This window comes from Pistacia vera, unplaced genomic scaffold (genome assembly GCF_008641045.1).
Source record: "Pistacia vera cultivar Batoury unplaced genomic scaffold, PisVer_v2 Contig223, whole genome shotgun sequence".
NCBI lineage: Eukaryota > Viridiplantae > Streptophyta > Magnoliopsida > Sapindales > Anacardiaceae > Pistacia > Pistacia vera.
The window spans coordinates 298,816-317,101 of record NW_022196028.1 but is presented as its reverse complement, the minus strand read 5'-3'; the positions used below and the strand labels follow the sequence as shown (position 1 = coordinate 317,101).

Sequence of the window (18,286 nt, the reverse complement as noted above, 5' to 3'; positions counted from 1 at the left end):
CCACTCGGTTTGCCTCACGAGCCGATGGGAGGAGCGAGATGCATCCTTTGTAGATGTCTCCACTCAGTCATCGAGTCGAGTAGGATGTCAACCGATTAGAGCCAATGGAGGTGTCAAACCGATTAGAGCCAAATGGAGGTGTCATGGCGAGTCTACAATGATCGATATGGTGGCTGTTATCCATTTGATTCATCTGGCTGAATGGAGAAACCTAATGTGAGTGGAGAAAATGCAACTTGAGTAATCAAATATTAAACCGAGTGAGGTGTGGCATAACCCACTCAGCACAATGATTGAAGTGGATCTTCGACTTGTGGGTGTTTGTGAACTTAATTTGTATGACATAGTCAATCAGCTCGTCCAATCATGGTGAAATGAGTGGCGTTTCACAACATGACATGTAGTAGGGTTTTTACACACTTTGAGCGGGAAAATGGAGCACCTCGATTTTGAGACCCACTATTGGTGCTCCACTTGTCTAATTTTGAAATGATATGTAATAAATGGATCAGTTACTTTTCCAAAACCTTTATCTTGCCTAGTTTTACTCATTTCCAAGGAAACTGTTTTGCAGAGAGCTCCTAAGTTCGTTCTTGATGATTTCTAGACTTCTTTCACAGTAGTCTTTTATTTCTCTTCAAATTTCTTATTCTCGCATTTCTTGAATTTCCATACGTTCCTTCAGGGGTTTAGAGTCTGTTTGAGTGGAATTTCTGTGAAGTCTGGAGGAGTTTTGGGAGAGTTTCACAAGTTTCTCTTGTTTTCAGCTTTTCTTTGAGAAATTTTCTATAATAGAGAGTTTTGGTGCTTGATTTCGTGTCTTTTTACCGAAGAGGCTAAATCCTTGAGTCTTTTGTAGATTTTTGGTGTTTTTGGGAAAGGTTTAGTGCTATTTTTATGTGTGAGGGATTTGGGGATTTTGGAGGAAATAAGATAAACTTATGTTATTCAGTGTCGCCATTTGGCTTGTCTCGGTGTGCTTGACCGAGTTGAGTGGTGCAAGTTGTGCTTGGGTCAAGTGAGAATTTGGAAATGGTGTGGAACAAGAGTTTGAGGGTCATCTTTGGCGACAATGAGTATAGACCGAGCTGAGTGAAGCTTTTTAAACTGAGTGGAGTAAATTCAATCCAAGTGGCTGTTTGAAGTTTTCATCATTCAGTCAGTTAGGCTGAGTCGAGTGAGACGAAACTAGGTTAGTGATTACGTCTAAGTGTTGACTATCATCTTGGTCGAGCTGAGTCGAGTGGTGATGGAGAGTGATGATGAGTATGAGAATGTCCCGACCATGGTGATGATGACATAAGACGATGGTATCCTAGTAGGGATACCAAAAGGTGTGACTATGGCTGCCGCCGAGCCGAGTGAAGCTGGGGCGAGTGGCTCTGAATCTAGTGGCAAGGGCTAAGTGGTGAAGAGTCATATGGCAAGCCAGGTAGTTTTGGAGATGATCCTTCGACAAATGGAGGTTTAGGAGATGAGCCAAGCCAGCCGGGTGGTGGCATCCTAACCGTTGACTACCCTCCCTTCCTCAAACCAGATGATGAGTGGAGAATAAGGGTCATGTACCACATTCCTAACTCAGTGAAGATAAGGGTTCCCAGGAGATATGAGAGGGTCGACTAGGACATACTAGGCTATTAGAGTAGGTGCCCTAGAGCCAATCAATTATTGTAAAAGTGACTCTGTAATAAATGTTTATTTATCAATAAAAGGCATATTCTTCCATATCGTGTATGTAATGATATATGTCCTTAGGATGGTAGAACCGTGACGAGGGTATCAAGTGTTTCAAATCTTGATAGTGAGAACCCTATGATCACATATGGTGGCTGATAATCCGAGGATTATACTATTTTATTTAGGCTTTTTGGCCGGATTTTAGATACTTCTCAGTTTGTTTATGCCTGAATTGCTACTTAATTCTATATATTTTATGTTTCAGGCCGAAACGTGCATTTTTAGCAAATATTGAGCGAATTGGAGTTTCTGGACCCAGAAGTAAGCGAATCTTAGAATTTGGGAAAGTTCTAAAGTGAAGTGAAGCTATATAAAGCTTGTTCCCATGGGAAAGCATCGAAGATCGAAGATTCAAGCAAGGAAGCAAGCGAAGGGCAATTATGTAAATTCAGAATTTTCCAGGAAGGTTCGCCGCGGTGAAGTTTATTCTTCACCACGGCGAAAGAAGCTAGGCACGAGATTCACTTCAGTTCATCGCCGCGGCGAAGACTGCGAAATTTTGTTTTCTCCAAAACGCACTGTTTTATTTTAGGAAAGAATGTACTTTTTGTGATGAAAATTGTTTTGCACAAGAAAGAATTCGGGAATTTTTCATCATGGCAAAACAATTTTCTTCGCCGCCGCAAAAAGAGTTTTGCGAAATTTAACTAAGAGAAAATTTCGCCACGACGAAGTCTGGGACTTTTCGAATTCTTTCTTGTGCAAAATGTACTTTGCCGCGGTGAAGAAAATACTTTGTCGTGGCAAAATCTGGAAAATTTCCTTTTTTCGCCTTGATTCGATAATTCACCTAAAACGCCCAAAACACATGAAATCAAAAATCATTCTAAATCATGAGACAACTAAGCAAATTCAAAACAATAAAGAAATGAAAACAAATGAAAACACTTGGGTTGCCTCCCAAGAAGTGCTTGTTTACAATCGGAAGCTCGACTTTCTCAAGGCTTCATGTCAATCCGGACTATCCAAATACATCAACTCCCGAGCATTGTCCTTGCACCAAAGCTTCAATTGTTGATGATTTTTGTCACATGGGACCTTTATTGAGAGCTTAGCCACCCATTTCCATCCCTTGGTCATTCCTTTCATGGCTTAAACATTCTCATCGATAGCCTTCCATTTTCTTGACTTTCCCTCACCCTTTTTGAGCTGAGGAATCCGTCCCTTGTGAAGACACATGCTTGGTTGTGGCCCATCTCGGAATGGTGTAAAAATTTCTAGGTTGTGGTCCTCCTCCTTGAATTTCCTTGACTTGACCGTGCATCCTTTAATTGACGAATTAGGATCGTTAAGTTGGGAAGTTTCAATTGTTGACTGACCCACCAAGTCAATTTTGAAACATGACTCTCACTTCGATAAGAATTTCAAAGACTCAAGGACATTAAATGTCACTTCCTCATCTTGCGTCCTCATGATCTACTTCCCCTCTTGAACATCAATTAAAGCTCTTCCCGTAGCCAGAAATGGTCGTCCCAAGATGAGAGGAATCTCCTTATGTTCTTCCATATCCAACACAAAGAAATCTGCCGGAAAAATAAATTTGTCCACCTTGACCAGCACATCTTCAATAATGCCCCTCGGATGCTTTATGGATCTATCTGCAAGCTGCAAGCATATGGTTGTTGGCTTCACTTCACCAATTCCTAATTTCCTAAAAACAGAAAAAGGCATAAGGTTTATGCTTACACCTAGATTACACAAAACCCTATCAAATGTAATATTCCCTATAACACAAGGGATAGTGAAACTCCTTGGATCTTTAAGTTTTGGTGGCAGCTTCTTCTATAGAATGGCACTGCATTCCTCCGTGAGCATCACTGTTTCCTCATTATTCAACTTCCTTTTGTTTGATAAAATTTCCTTGAGAAATTTCGCGTAGCTTGGCATTTTTTGTAATGCATCTACAAAAGGAATGTTAATGTGCAGTTTTTTTAAATACATCAAGAAATTTAATGAACTGCTTATCCTGTTTTTCTTTTTTGAGCCTCTGAGGGAAAGGCACCGGAGGTGTGTGATGTGCCAACTTTGGTGGTATCTCAGGAAATGGCAATTTTTCTTTCTTTTGCCTTTGCCTCTTTTCCTGCTTTGGTTTATCTTCCCTAGAACTGGTTGGTTTCTCTTCAACAATTATCTCTTCGTCTACTTCCTCATCGGAATCTTTCTTTTCTTTTAGCAGGCTTCCTTCTTTCCCTGGTTGTTCCACCTCTTCTAAAACTGTCCCACTTCTCAAAGTTATTGCATTCACTTGCTCACATGGGTTAGTTACAGTGTTGCTTGGTAGGGAACCCTGTGGTCTCTCATTTAGCTTATCAGCCAATTGACCCACCTATACTTCCAAGTTCTGAATGGATGCCCCTTGGTTCTTGAAATTAGTCCTGGTCTCATTCATGAAACTTGTGGTCTCTTGCATAAACTTTCCAAACATGTCGTCAAGTTTTGTCACTCTTTGCTCTCCTGGTTGATTGTTCACCCCCGCTTGGTTGTTTGGCATCGTTCTTTGGTTCCATTGATTGTTTTGCTAATTCTGTTGATTTTGATTGTCCCAAGATAGGTTCGGATAATTCCTCCAACTAGGATTATATGTGTTGGAGTATGGATTGTTCGGTTGCCTTTGATTTCCTGCCAAGTAGTTAACCTATTTTGACGATAAAGACGCTAAAGCAAACGTGTTCCCCACTTGACATTCACTGCTCATATGACTACCTGCACAAAATTCACAAGTTAGTTGAGGTGCTTGAATAGAATTTACCTACATACTTCCCAATTGTTTCTGAAGTGCTGTAAGTTGGGCAGAAATGGCCGTGTATGCATCAACTTCATGAAGACCCATGGATTTCTTCGGTTGCACCCTCTCATTAGGTCTTTGATAGTTGTTACTTGCCAAAACTTCAAGCAACTCATGAGCTTCTTCTAGTGTCTTATTTTGCAATGCTTCTCTTGATGTTGCATCCACTATGGTTTGCACATTAACCATCAATCCATTATAAAACGTTTGGACTTGCATCCAAACTAGCAACCCATGGTGTGGACACCTCCTCAGTAGTTCCATGTATCTTTCTCATGCCTCATATAATGATTCAGACTATTCCTGTAGAAAAGATGTGATATCGTTTCACATTTTCGCTGATTTTGCTAGAGGAAAGAATTTGGCCAGGAACTTCTGTGCTAATTTGTTCCATGTTGTGATCGTTCTTGATGGTAGTGCCATTAACCATCCCTTAGCTTTATCCCTTAATGAAAACGAGAATAGTCTCAATCCGATGGCGTCATCTGACACTCCGTTTGACCTAAAGGTGTCGCAAATCTCTAAGAAGTTTGCAATGTGCAGATTTGGATCTTCCTTCAAATCTCCTTTAAACTATACCGACTATTGGATCATTTGGATGATTGCCGGCTTTATTTCGAAGTTGTTGGCTTGTATTGCTAGTCTAGTTATGCTCGAACCACTGCCATCAACTGTGGAAACTAAGAATTCCCTTAATGTTCTATTTTCTTCCATCTCAATAACTATGGCCTCTGGTTCAACTGTAGCATCTCGTTCTCTTCTTTGTCTGTTAAGTCTTCTAGTGGTTCTTTCAATCTCAGGATCAACAGGAACCACTGGCTGACGTTTAGCTCTTCGCATAAACTACACAGAAAGAGAGAAAAAGTACGATCACACGCTCACAGAAAAGAACAACAAAAATTAAACTAACACACAATTAAAACAAAAGAAATAAACTCCAATCTAGCTAACACAAGAAAAACTCAATGTTAACACAAAAATCAATCCCTGGCAATGGCGCCAAAAACTTAATGCATTGTTACTACAACATGCAAATATAGTAAGTGCACTAGTCGCATAAAGTAATAAAGTGATGAGTGAGTATCAGTGCTTAGCAACCAATCCTCGTGGGAACGATACTCACTCATCACTTTATTACTTTGTGCGACTAGTGCACTTGCTATATTTGGATGTTGTAGTAACAACGCATCAGTGGCCATTCTAAGAAATGTTTGTAGCCCTAGTGTTATTCTGACTAGGGACACAGACGAGGGATAGAGGCGATAAACAATTGTTGTTTGTATGATGCAATGTGATCATCCAGGTCGGTCGTACCATCATAGGGCTTTATGTTTGGGAAGGTGAATTTATGTGGCATCTTGGCAAAGGCTATGTCATCCATAAAGGGTTAGTCAACATAGCTGTATGGTAGGCTTTTCTTGGCTAAGGTTGGGACTTCGGGTATGTGCCTTAGCATGGCTTCCATGTCGGCCAACTTCTTAGCCAATACTTGCTCATGGGGTGATCCGGTTGATAACATGTCCACATTGATGGTGTGGTGGTGAAAGTGTTGTCCACTCGACATGCTAGAATGAGCCGAGTACAGAGGTGAGGTATAGGGGTTATGACCAACATGGGGAGTTACTTGGGAACTAAGGTCTCTACTCATCCATTTTGGAAGAATAGAGCTAAGTGTGACCGTTCATGTGCTTCAGCCAGCATGGATAGTGAGTGGGGTAGTTTGGGGGCTACTTGATCCATAAGGATGAGTGGAGCTGAGTGGTGCTTGATGGGTGTAAGGGTGTCCACTTGATCCATATGGATGAGTTGAGCCGAATAGAACTTGATAATAGGGTGTGAAACTAACATTCAGATGGATGGGGTGGCTGATGGTGGCAAATGTTTATAGTTGCTGGTTTGGGATTATTTGAGTGACTGGATCAAGGGTGAGTGATAGGTCAGTTGAGAGGGGTCGTGTTTGCATGGTTGGGTCAGATATGTTTATCGTGGTTGGAGCCAAGCCATCCGTTAAGGATGTCTGGAGCTGGGAAGATTGAGGGTCTGAAGCCGAGGATCTCTGGTACCTAGTTGAATGGGAAATCAAGATAGTAGAATTGAGTTACTGATAAGTTGCATAATTTGAGTGTTTTTAGGGTTGTTTTGATGTTAGTTTAGTTAACTTCTCATTTGTTTCCTTTGTTTTGATGTTTGTTTTTGTTAAGTTTGAGATATGAATACATATTGATTTGGATAACTTTTGTGTTTTTCAGGCTTTGATTAAGTAGATTGGAGTATTGGAATGAAATTGGGACTTAAAGCTTGAAGAAGTTGAGATTACCTAACATTCTTGAAGGCCACGGCCATGCCTTGGTAGTTCACCATGGCCATGGTGGTGGAACAATGATAAAACAAAAAGACCAGAAAGCACCACAACCTAGGCTATGGTGACTTAAATTTGGCCACGGCTAGGGTTGTGATGGAAACCATTAGGGCATTTTTATTAGTTTTTCTTTCCTTTTTCACTTAGGACCATTTTGGGTATTTAAGTGTAATTGAGATTAGTTGTCAAGGGACAAATTTTGATTATTTTTGAGTGGAGAAGACGCACTCTTGGGGCTTGAAGAATGAAGATCAGATTTAAGAGTTTGATTTTTGTTTCTTTTCAAATCTGAATATTTTTTCCTTCTTCTCTATTTATTTCTTTGTTCTTAGGATGGAGTAAATCTCTTTTGTTAGAGAAGGATGGAACCCTAATTATGTTTTGAACAATTTTTATTCTTAATACCAGATTTATGTTTATGAATTTGTGCAAGAGTTTACGTTTAATGCTTTATGAATGTTGGATTTATTCAATTACCTTGATGATGTTTCGAATAGAGAAGTTAGGGTTTATTGCTTAATTCATATTCATAATTGTTTTATTGGAATAACATTGCACAACGTATTAAAACTAGAAGTAATCGAATAGAGATTCTAGGATTAATTTGTGGTCCATCTAATTCATAACCGAATTGGACAAATTAGTCGTAAGGGATTGATGAATTTATGCTTCTTAATTTCAGAGTAACCGAATAGGGATCTGTATTAAGTTGAATATTATGCCTGAATAAGGATAATTGGCCTTAAAAGAATCCTACCAATTCATAGAACAAACGGGTATTAAGAGTAGTTGTCAAGCATAATTAGGGGGAAATCTATACCCTAACTCCATTAATACTGCAAAGTTCTTCACATTGTTTATTTGTTTAATTTAGTGATTTTTAATCCATTAGCTTTATACTCTAAAATTTTGTTTTCTCAAATAACTTGTAGGTAGTTTTAGGTAATTACGAATATTTGCTTTGATCTCTGTGGGACGATACTCAAACTCATCACTTTATCACTTGAACACGACTAGTGCACTTGCTAGAGTTGATTTAGTCGCATCAAGTTTTTGGCGCCGTTGCCGGGGATCATTAGATTGCTTGTGATTATTTTAAGATTACTTGTTACTTTGAGATTTTTTTTTTTATTTTGTTTATTTTTTATTGGAAACCAATAGGTGTTTCTGCTAGTGTATGACCAGAGCTTCTGGAAAGATTTTACTAGCATTTGATCCTGAGATAGAGCGCATTGTTCACTCAACAAAGAGAACAATAAAAAGGGGCATCATGGGTGATCACGATAACCAAAATAATGGAACACCACCAGCAACTCATACATTGAACGAGTACTCTACCCCATCTTTAAATGGAGCGACATCGAGCATTTGATGACCGATGATCAATGCCAACACCTTTGAGATAAACCCAGCAATCATCTAGATGATTCAATAGTCAGTGCAGTTTGGTGGTTTGGCACATGAAGATTGTAATATCTCACTAGGCAAGTATTCACTGAGTATCCTATAGAGAGAATCCAGAGAATTGCTAGTTTAAAAAGGGTGTTTGTCTAAAATTTTTATCCTTAATCTAATTATAACATACTATTACACAAAGATTATTTCTCACATATATAAATCCCCATTAAATTTCTTCACTGAGACAGTGTGTGCAATCCTCTCACCAGCTTGACGTCTCCCGACCACTACAATCTAATACCTGCAAAAATAAGGAAAGCAATGGGGTGAGTTATAAATGCTTAGCAAGTAAACAAAATCTAATTATGCTCTTACTCCGTTGTCCCCGTTTTCGCTGTACTGCTTCTAAATTTCTGCTTGCTTTCTCTCTTTATTCTCAGGCGTACTACTTATAAGCAGTCTTCTATTTTTCTCAAATCTTTCTAAATCCTTCTAGGGATGTGCTATTCTTTATCATTTTATTTCTCTTCTTTGCTAGATTATAACTTTCTGTTTCTTTCTCTACTTAACAAATCACTAAGTTTTCTTGCTATTTGTCATGTTTCTAATTTCTGTTCTTTTCTAGCATGTATCTAATTTCTATTCTTTTTCTTGTATATCTCTAATTCCTTTTCAATTCTCATAGGCTTCTATTTTCTTTTCTTCTCTATTATCATGGGTTTCTATTTTCTTTTCTTCTCTATTCTCATGGGTTTCTATTTTCTTTTCTTCTCTATTCTCATGGGTCTCTATTTTCTTTTCTTCTCTATTCTCATAGGCTTCTATTTTCTTTTCTTCTTTATTCTCATGGGCGTCTATTTTCTTTTCTTGGCTATTCAGACATGCAATGATAAATAAACTGTTTAATGTATGCATAAATGCATAAGATGCAATGCACGTAAAATATCTGATGCATATGCAAATGATTATGTTTGTATTCTTTCTGAAAATTCTTTTCTAATTCTTTTCTTTTCTTTTTGAAATTCTTTATGTTTTATGTTTTCTATTTCTTATTCTATTTTTCTTTCTTTCTGAAATTCTTTCTGTTTTCTGTTTCTGATTCTATTTTTCTTTCTTTCTGAAACTCTTTCTGTTTTTTGTTCTGATTTGCCGATCGGACTAGGCTGAGGCATGGATTTGGAACCCTGGTCGTGTGAGCGTATTCTGAAATTCTTTATGGATACAATCCTCATCCACATATAGTTCTAGCAGACTATACAATTCTGTTTTCTATTCTGAGGCCTCTCACTAATGGCGACGTGCATGTGGGAAGCTTCTGCATCTCTGTCGCCACTAGCTAACGTAGTGAATGCTCATAGGTTCCCCATCACAATAGCCCTCTGAAAACACGCTCTGTAAACCTGCAAAATAACTAGCTAGACATTTCCAATAATTATAAAATTTCTGAAATATATGCTATGCTATGTCCTGCATTTATATGTTGTCTATGCATGATCCCAAATACGTGTCTGACTCTGGCATGTACTCTATTAATTCTAAGGCTTTTATTTCTGTACTTTTTTGGAAAGCCCAAAGTTCTATTCTAGTAACATGCTTAACTTAAAACATTTTCTATTTTATTCTTTATTTCTAAATTCTATGCATCGTGTGTACGTACGCGATTCTATAATTTCTACATAATTTTTTATTTTTTTAATTCTTTCATGCTATGTAAAATGTACATTTATACAATTACATTATCTCTCACAAATTCTACTCTTCTATAATTCTATTAGTGAGATATTAAAACGGCACAATTCAACTAGGGAATGAATTCTACATTTTGGGCAATCTAATTTCTTCTATAAAAATCTATGCCACAACTTAGGTATTAAGTCGACTAACTTGCCCAATTATGCTACTAGTTTTTCTCAAACTTATATGTCACATAACCATGTCATTAAACAACTCTCTAATATTTTTCTAATGTAACAAACATGCCTCGTACAACTTTCTAAATACAAATCTTAATGTCATAAATTTGCATTCTCTTACATGACCATCAACTTCAATTGTTATACATGCCCTTCTTTTTTGTTTTCTTTTGGCTACATTCTATAAATTAATCTATATTGCCATATTAATCATTGTAAATTTAATCTAACATATGGCACAACATAAATACTTTGGCTAAATTCAAATTTCTTTCTAACATTCTTAACTAAACTTTTGGCCAATACAACCTATTCTCAAGATTTTCTAGCACAATTCTATAGCTTGTAATATATAATAAGGCATGAAAACTATACTCATACCAATCAATTTCTAAAATGGTCATGTATTTAATACATAAACCAAACTTCTAATTTTTTTATGTTTCTTTTGATATCTATACTTGGGAAAGCTTTTCTATTCTTTATACAATAAAACTCACTTATTACATATTGTTTGTAATTAATCTCAAAACAAGAAACAACAATATACTCAGTTGGCCAAGCCATTATTTGGATGATCTTTCTAAATTCAAGTACACAAACTCGAGAATTTATTATGGCATATTGATATATCATGACATAATCTACCATTCTCTACTATCAACAATGTCATATCAAAGTAACAATTTAACATGTAAATCCCTTCTAACACTTTCCCAAAATCATAAGTTTCACAATTTCTAATTCAATAACTAAATAAAATGTGCTATTGAAGAAATACTAAAGGTTTAAGTAACTTGAACCATGCGCTAAAAGCCATTTATCTCCTTGAACTAACATGACCAAGTGATATTCTAAATTTTGTCATAGCTAAATGCACTCTTGAATACTAAAATTTACACTTGGTTAAGCCTAACATAACCTTTCAACTCCAATTCTTTCTTTTCTCTAACAATTTCTTCAATAAGATTTAACAAACTCATGCATGCATTTCTCTTTGAATTTTCATCAAACAATTCACATGCACATGCAAATACTTAGTTGGCCACACTTCCACATCAGTTGGCCACACTTCCACATCTCTCAAAATCCACCAAAGTTGGGCAAAAACTCACTAAATTTAACTTCAAATCTGGCCGGATTCAACACTTCAAAATTTCGTCAAGAATTCTTCCATATTTCATCCATAATTCCACCAAATCACCATATACACATGAACTACTTCTCATGGTTGGAATTTTACACATCATTCAACATTAAAACAACCAATAATTCTCACCATATAATCACATACAAACATACAAGAATCAATCTACACAATTATTGCTCAAATCAAAACTAAAATTAGATTTACTTACCTTGAATTTGTGCAACACTAATGATATAACCTCCCTTTGCTAAAATTCTCTTCCTCTTGGACCTAAATCATATAAAACCATAAGAATTTAAAACTTTAAAGTTTAATCACACACTTTTGTGCTAGAATCTTACCTTTGGTTACCGTTTACGCCATTTAACCATATCAATCAACTTTATGACCATTCTACCCTCATTTCTCTTCAATGACATCACCCCTTATACTTTATAATGGCCACGTCTCAAAATACATGTAAATTGACCATTTTACCCTTCCATTAAAAAAAAAGAAAATTACTTGAAAAGGTAAATTTCATACCTTAGGGCAACTGAATAATAACGCGGTTTACAATAAAAGTCTGAGATCAGAATATTCCACTAATGAGAGTCCTCTGAAAGAATCACAAAGTAGAGAAGGCTACGCTATGGGTAAAGCAAGAAATAAAAGAATATGTTCCCAAGATAAGTGCTAGAATTTCGGGGATGAAATTCTTATAACGGGGGAGAAATGTAATACCCACATTCAGAAATATGGTAGGGATTATTTTATACTCATAGTGAATATATTTAACTAGTTTTATAGAGGAATTCCATAAAAGTTTCAATAGGAGCAAAATGGTCATTTCACAAAGAATCACGTGTTCAAGTGAAAAGTAAGTATGATAAATATAATGTATTAAGTGTGCTAGCCATGAGAATAGAGTGGTAGAAAGGTTATGGACGATACACGTGATGTGATGCCGAGATAAATACGTGTTTGTAAAGTAATAGAAAGAAATTAAAGAATAAGGGTAAAATGGTCTTTTCACTCACAACTAGATGAAAAAATGGGGAGTGAAAATGAGAAATAACATGTGTTAAATCCATTGAAAGTGAGGGTATATCGGTAAATGCACGTATGGCATAATTGGAATTATCATAAAAGTGCAAGGGCAAAATGGGAATATATATACTTACTTTTCACTTGAACACGTGATTCTGTGTGAAATGACCATTTTGCCCCTATTGAAACTTTTATGGAATTCCTCTATAAAACTAGTTAAATATATTCACTATGAGTATAAAATAATCCCTACCATATTTCTGAATGTGGGTATTACATTTCTCCCCCGTTATAAGAATTTCATCCCCGAAATTCTAGCACTTATCTTGGGAACATATTCTTTTATTTCTTGCTTTACCCATAGCGTAGCCTTCTCTACTTTGTGATTCTTTCAGAGGACTCTCATTAGTGGAATATTCTGATCTCAGACTTTTATTGTAAACCGCGTTATTATTCCGATGCCCTAAGGTATGAAATTTACCTTTTCAAGTAATTTTCTTTTTTTTTAATGGAAGGGTAAAATTGTCAATTTACATGTATTTTGAGATGTGACCATTATAAAGTATAAGGGGTGATGTCATTGAAGAGAAATGAGAGTAGAATGGTCATAAAGTTGATTGATATGGTTAAATGGCATAAACGGTAACCAAGGGTATAGTGGTCTTTTTATAAAAATCCATATGATTTAAGTATCCATAAAAGTGCACCAAGGGTAAATTTGTCATTTACCTAATGGGATTGCTTAATTTTTAAGTGTTTTAAAGAAGTCAAATGGCATTAAATATTTATGCCAAATAACCGCTATATCTAACTTTTATTGACCAATCATAATAGAGTACCAATGGAATAAATATTTACAAGGTTTTAAGAGAGAGGAGTCGGCCTTGTACACCCCAAATGCATCATCTTCTTCTTCATCTCTCAAATCCACCATAAAAGCCGCTAATCCAAGCATTTTATTCTCAAATTTTCATAGGATTTCAAGTTGATTTTCAAAGGAGATCACCATCCACACTTAAAGAACTTCAATTTCATGGTTTAAGGTGAGTTTCAAAACCCTAGTTGTTCTGATCTTTTAGTTAAAAGAGAAATTCATAAGTGGTTATGTGTATAAGGTAGAAAGGGTGAACCTTTGGAGCTAAGGAGGAGTGTCTTTGTGCTTTGAATACTAAGGTAAGGAAAAAATCTCCCTTATGACTACAATTGATAACACCTAGGGTTTATGGAACTTACATTTATTTATGTTAATATGAGTGTGATGCTATGTTTTGGTTATGGATTGTTTAAATGGGTGTGTTGATTGGTGTATGTGTGCATATGGAGGATGATTATGCCAATTAAGAGATTTGTAGTTGGACGAGTTTTGGCACTTTTTGGTTCTATAAAAAGGGAGGTTTTTATGGCCTTTTATACTTAGAATGATATGGCAAATGATATGAATGTGCAAATGAAGGTGACATGGTTAAAATGAATAGAATTCGGATTTGGCTTTTTAGGACTTATACTGTACATGCTTCAGTGAATCGGTCATAACTAAAGTTATAGAAGTCCGATTGAGTTGATTCTTGAAGTATTAAAAACTTGAGAAATAGACCTAAACCTTTTATGTTTTATCCAAAAATCAATTCGAATTGGAAGATAAGGGAAAAGTTGCTTCAATAGTGACGAACTATATGGCATCCACCTTTTTAATGGAAATTCCTATTTGTTTTTAATTCTAATAAATCCCTGAATAATATTACTATTGAAATTCCTTGTATTGTATGAGAAATTGAATGAATTAAGTTAAGGTTTAGTAGGAGAATATTCATGTCATAGAGTTTTGCTAAATTGATTGATGAGTTGTGTAATTGGCCAAGGGTACATGTTAAATGAATGAATAGTATGAGTGAGCATGGGAGATGTTATTCCATATGTTTGCTTTCATAATGGTAATGCATATAGCTTATTTAGTTGACTTATGAAAAGATTTATAAAATGTTACAGAATGAATTCCATGAGTCTCTTGAGGTATAAACCAAGAGCAGAGGAATGGAATTCTTAAGAAAACCATGAGTCCTTTGAGGTGACGACCAAGAACAAGGTAATAGTTCAAATGAATCTGATCGGATAACAAAGATTAATGAAAACATCAAGTATAAAGACAAAAGACATAAGCATGCCATGTATATGAATATTTCATAAGTCATAAATGTTCCATGTTATATTATGTATGGTTAAGTTATGACTTATGTTTATGAGAAAAGTCCAAAGTGTATGATATGTATTATGAACTTGTTTTGTCAAAGAATGAAGGTCATGTTTTGTAGGTAGGTAAGGTCCTAGGTAATATACTTGTATAATGAACCTTAATAGTTTATAAATGGCCAATTTCCCTTACTGAACGATTAGCGCTCACCCCACGAAATGTTTTAAAATGTTTTGCAGGTAAGGATTAAGGCATGAAGCTGGGAGAGGATTCCGAGGGACGCTATGAGCATGAAGGGATGTTTTAATTATGACTATTGAATGGTTTTGCTAGTAATTAGTGTAGTAATTATGTTTATATCTCATAATGCAGTAAATATGTCCATGTTATTATGGAGTATATATGTTTGTGTTAATAAAGGAAATCAAATTGCTAGTAAATTTTGTAAAAGTGTGTATGTTCTAGTAAGTACTACTATGGATTTCATAATTTACTCCAAGAAAGGAAACTATATATATTTTTTTTTACTTGTACAATAAACTTATTATAGTTTAGAAATTAAATTAAAATTAAAATATATATATTTAAACTACAGGTTTATTCTTTAAATAGGATTTTAAAATAAACTTCTTTTCTAGTCGTGTGTTTTCTAGGTTCTCAATGGCCAAGGGATACTTAGGAAATACCCGGCTAGGGAGGGGTTTTACATTATCTTTATGTCCAGTATTTGGATAGGTTGTTCTATATACACTAGATTCTCTTCTAATTTCCACTTCATTGTCCTTGATACATACGAAGGATCACTCACTAACTTGCCAAGCTACACGACATGGGATAGATCAAGTATCGTATCTGTACTTAATGATATATTCTTTACGATATCTCAATTGGGCTTAAATTTCTTAGAATGATTTTCTTATCTATGCTGAATCTTACGGCATATTTATGGGGGCAATTCTTAAAAAAAACTCTGTTACCCACTTGGAATTCCACATTTCTTCTTTTAAGTCTGCATAAATAAATCTTCTGTCTTTCTAGGGTTCAACGTACTATTTCCTTGGGTATATTGGATATCCTAACTATCCTTCTGGCATATATTCGGGCTAACCATTCTTATCTACTTCTGTGATCACTCATAGAGTAATATATCTCTTCTACACTCGCCAACTTATTATCTTGTGTCATCACTTGTCAACTAATTATTCTTCTAAATTCTTGGCACCACTTATATTTATCCATATGAAGCCATGGAAATTTGATTCTTTCCTCGTCATCTTATTCTGCTTCCGGGGGGTCTATATGTTAGAATAGGTGCCCTAGAGCCAATCAATTATTGTAAAATTGACTCTGTAATAAATGTTTATTTATCAATAAAAGGCATATTCTTCTATATCGTGTATGTAATTATATATGTCCTCAAGATGGTAGAACCGTGATGAGGGTATCAAGTGTTTCAAATCTTGATAGTGAGAACCCTATGATCACATATGATGGCCATTCTAAGAAACTTCTGTAGCCCCAGTGTTATTTTCACCAAGGACACAGATAATATGGTAAGGCTATCATAGGGTTAAACGACCCTGTCGAAAGGTAGTGACTGATCTCACTTGTCAAGGTTGTTTGTCGATAACATGGTGCAACGCATGGGTGCTTGCTAGAGGCAAGTTCACTGGAAAGACCCACCAAAGGATTCCATATGGATGGTAACCCTAGTGTCTATGGAATAAATCCTCTAACAGATGGTGGTGCATGTGATCCTTAGACTTAAGATCACCAGAGCGCCTTATGCACCAATTGGTGTAGTTTGACACTAGCCCAACGTAGTTCTATTTAGAGCTATCAATACGGTAGTGATTTGCTACATTGAGAAGTGTATCGAGACTATGGTGGATCGACAAAGGATTCATCACTCTTAGGTACGGGAGAAGTTATCTCACTGGGTAATTCAGTAAATGACAATGACACTAAATCTATGGCCACAGTGGGATTGAGTTGATGCTCAATCCAATTTAATATTCCTGTCATAGGTCCAGTAACTAAATACAAACATGTCGAGGATATCTGAGGTTGACACTATTTATGTACCTTAGTCTCGATGAGATAATAGTTGATGAAAGGATTTGATTGCATAGTAACCTTACCATTGACAGGCTGTGATTTCGCTGAATTCGAATCTATCGGGTGGCCATGATGCCTTGCTAGGGGCCAATCTTGGTATGTGTGCAGTGAGACGATTAATTGGTGTTAATTGCAATACTACACACTACCGATATGATGAGAAGCTTACGGGTCACACACTTAGAAGATAATTTAATAATCAATTTGTGAGAAGGGTATTTTCGTCTTTCAGGATGAAAGGGTATATTGGTAATCTCGCAGTCCAATTAAATTTGCTAAGGTTGTTGCCTATATTTAATTTTAATATTAAAATTAAATTAAGTGAGATTATATTTAAATATATGTATCTATGTATATATATTAAATGAATTATTATTATTAATTAAATGTTAATTGTTATTATATATATTAATTGATTTTAATTATAATAATAATTAATTAATTAAAATACCATAAAAGGTGTGTTTGGTTGCAAGGGTGAACTAGGGTTGGAGCCCATGGCTATTCTTAAGTGGAATAGGGTTTTAATTGTTGCACTATATAAGTGCAACTTAAAATTAAAACAAAAAGAATTATTCATTCAATTAATACCCTAGCCACCCAAAAGGTTCTCTCTCTCTCTCACACATTTTCTTCTTCTAGTGAAGAAGAAAATTTTTCAATTTTGATTGTTCTTGATTCTTGATGCCAGCAATTGTTCTAGCAAAACAATTGTCGGTTCTTCGGATTATCTTCGTGTGGACATCCGTGAGTTCGATCCTACATTGGATTGATTAGCGAAGAATCAGGTGAACAGTAGACTGTGAACAGTAGGTGGTGAACAATAACCGGTGAATAGTGTCTGAAATCAGAGATATTCGGAGGAGCCTCCAAACATCGGTAATGTGTTCTTAATCCTTGTATGGATTATTTACTATGATTTATTTTGTACAGATTTTTCTATTTATTAACTTGTAAGCAATTTGATCTATACCCGGATCTTGTCATAGAAAGTGATTGATTTTTGGTTTTAATTTATTATTTTTCTGCTGCCCTTTCGAGATTAATCACTAACAGTGGTATCAGAGCCTCGGGTATTAGATTAAGTTTCTAAATTGATGTTTGATAACATGTGTGTTTGCTTGATAACATGTTATTGCATGATTTGAAGATTTTGAAATCGGGAAAAATTGTGTATGTTGAATGTTTTAATTAATCAATTGATTAAATAATGTGTTGATTGAATGTGTATTGGTTGGTTGGTGTCCTGGTTGAATGTTTAAGCATTCAATTTGATTTGGATCCGTGTCATTATGTGAAAAACTGCAAAAGACGTTACTGTGTGTGATTCACTATTTTGCGGCATTAGCCACAGCGAAATAACACTTTGTCATAGTGAGATGCAAAAGGTGAATCTAGCCATGGTGAAATAAACCTTCGCCGCGATGAAATGTTGGAAAAGTAGATCTAGCCGTGGCATGAATCTCTCTGGAACGCTTTCTTTTTTTTTGGAAGTTCACGGTAGCCGCGGTGAAATAAAACTTCGCCACAGCGACCATGTGTATGAACTTTGTCACGTCAAGAAACCTACTAGTTCGATTTTGCATAAGGGCTAAATTGCAGTTTTTGA

At 35.8% G+C, this 18,286-nt stretch overlaps 1 non-coding gene across 1 annotated transcript; it reads left to right on the top strand.

Annotated features, from left to right (window-relative positions):
• The first annotated feature begins 4,751 nt into the window (after positions 1 to 4,751).
• Positions 4,752 to 4,858, top strand: LOC116130719. Its single transcript, XR_004128120.1, has one exon. It is a non-coding gene; the product is annotated as a small nucleolar RNA R71 (small nucleolar RNA).
• The last annotated feature ends 13,428 nt before the right edge of the window (positions 4,859 to 18,286 follow it).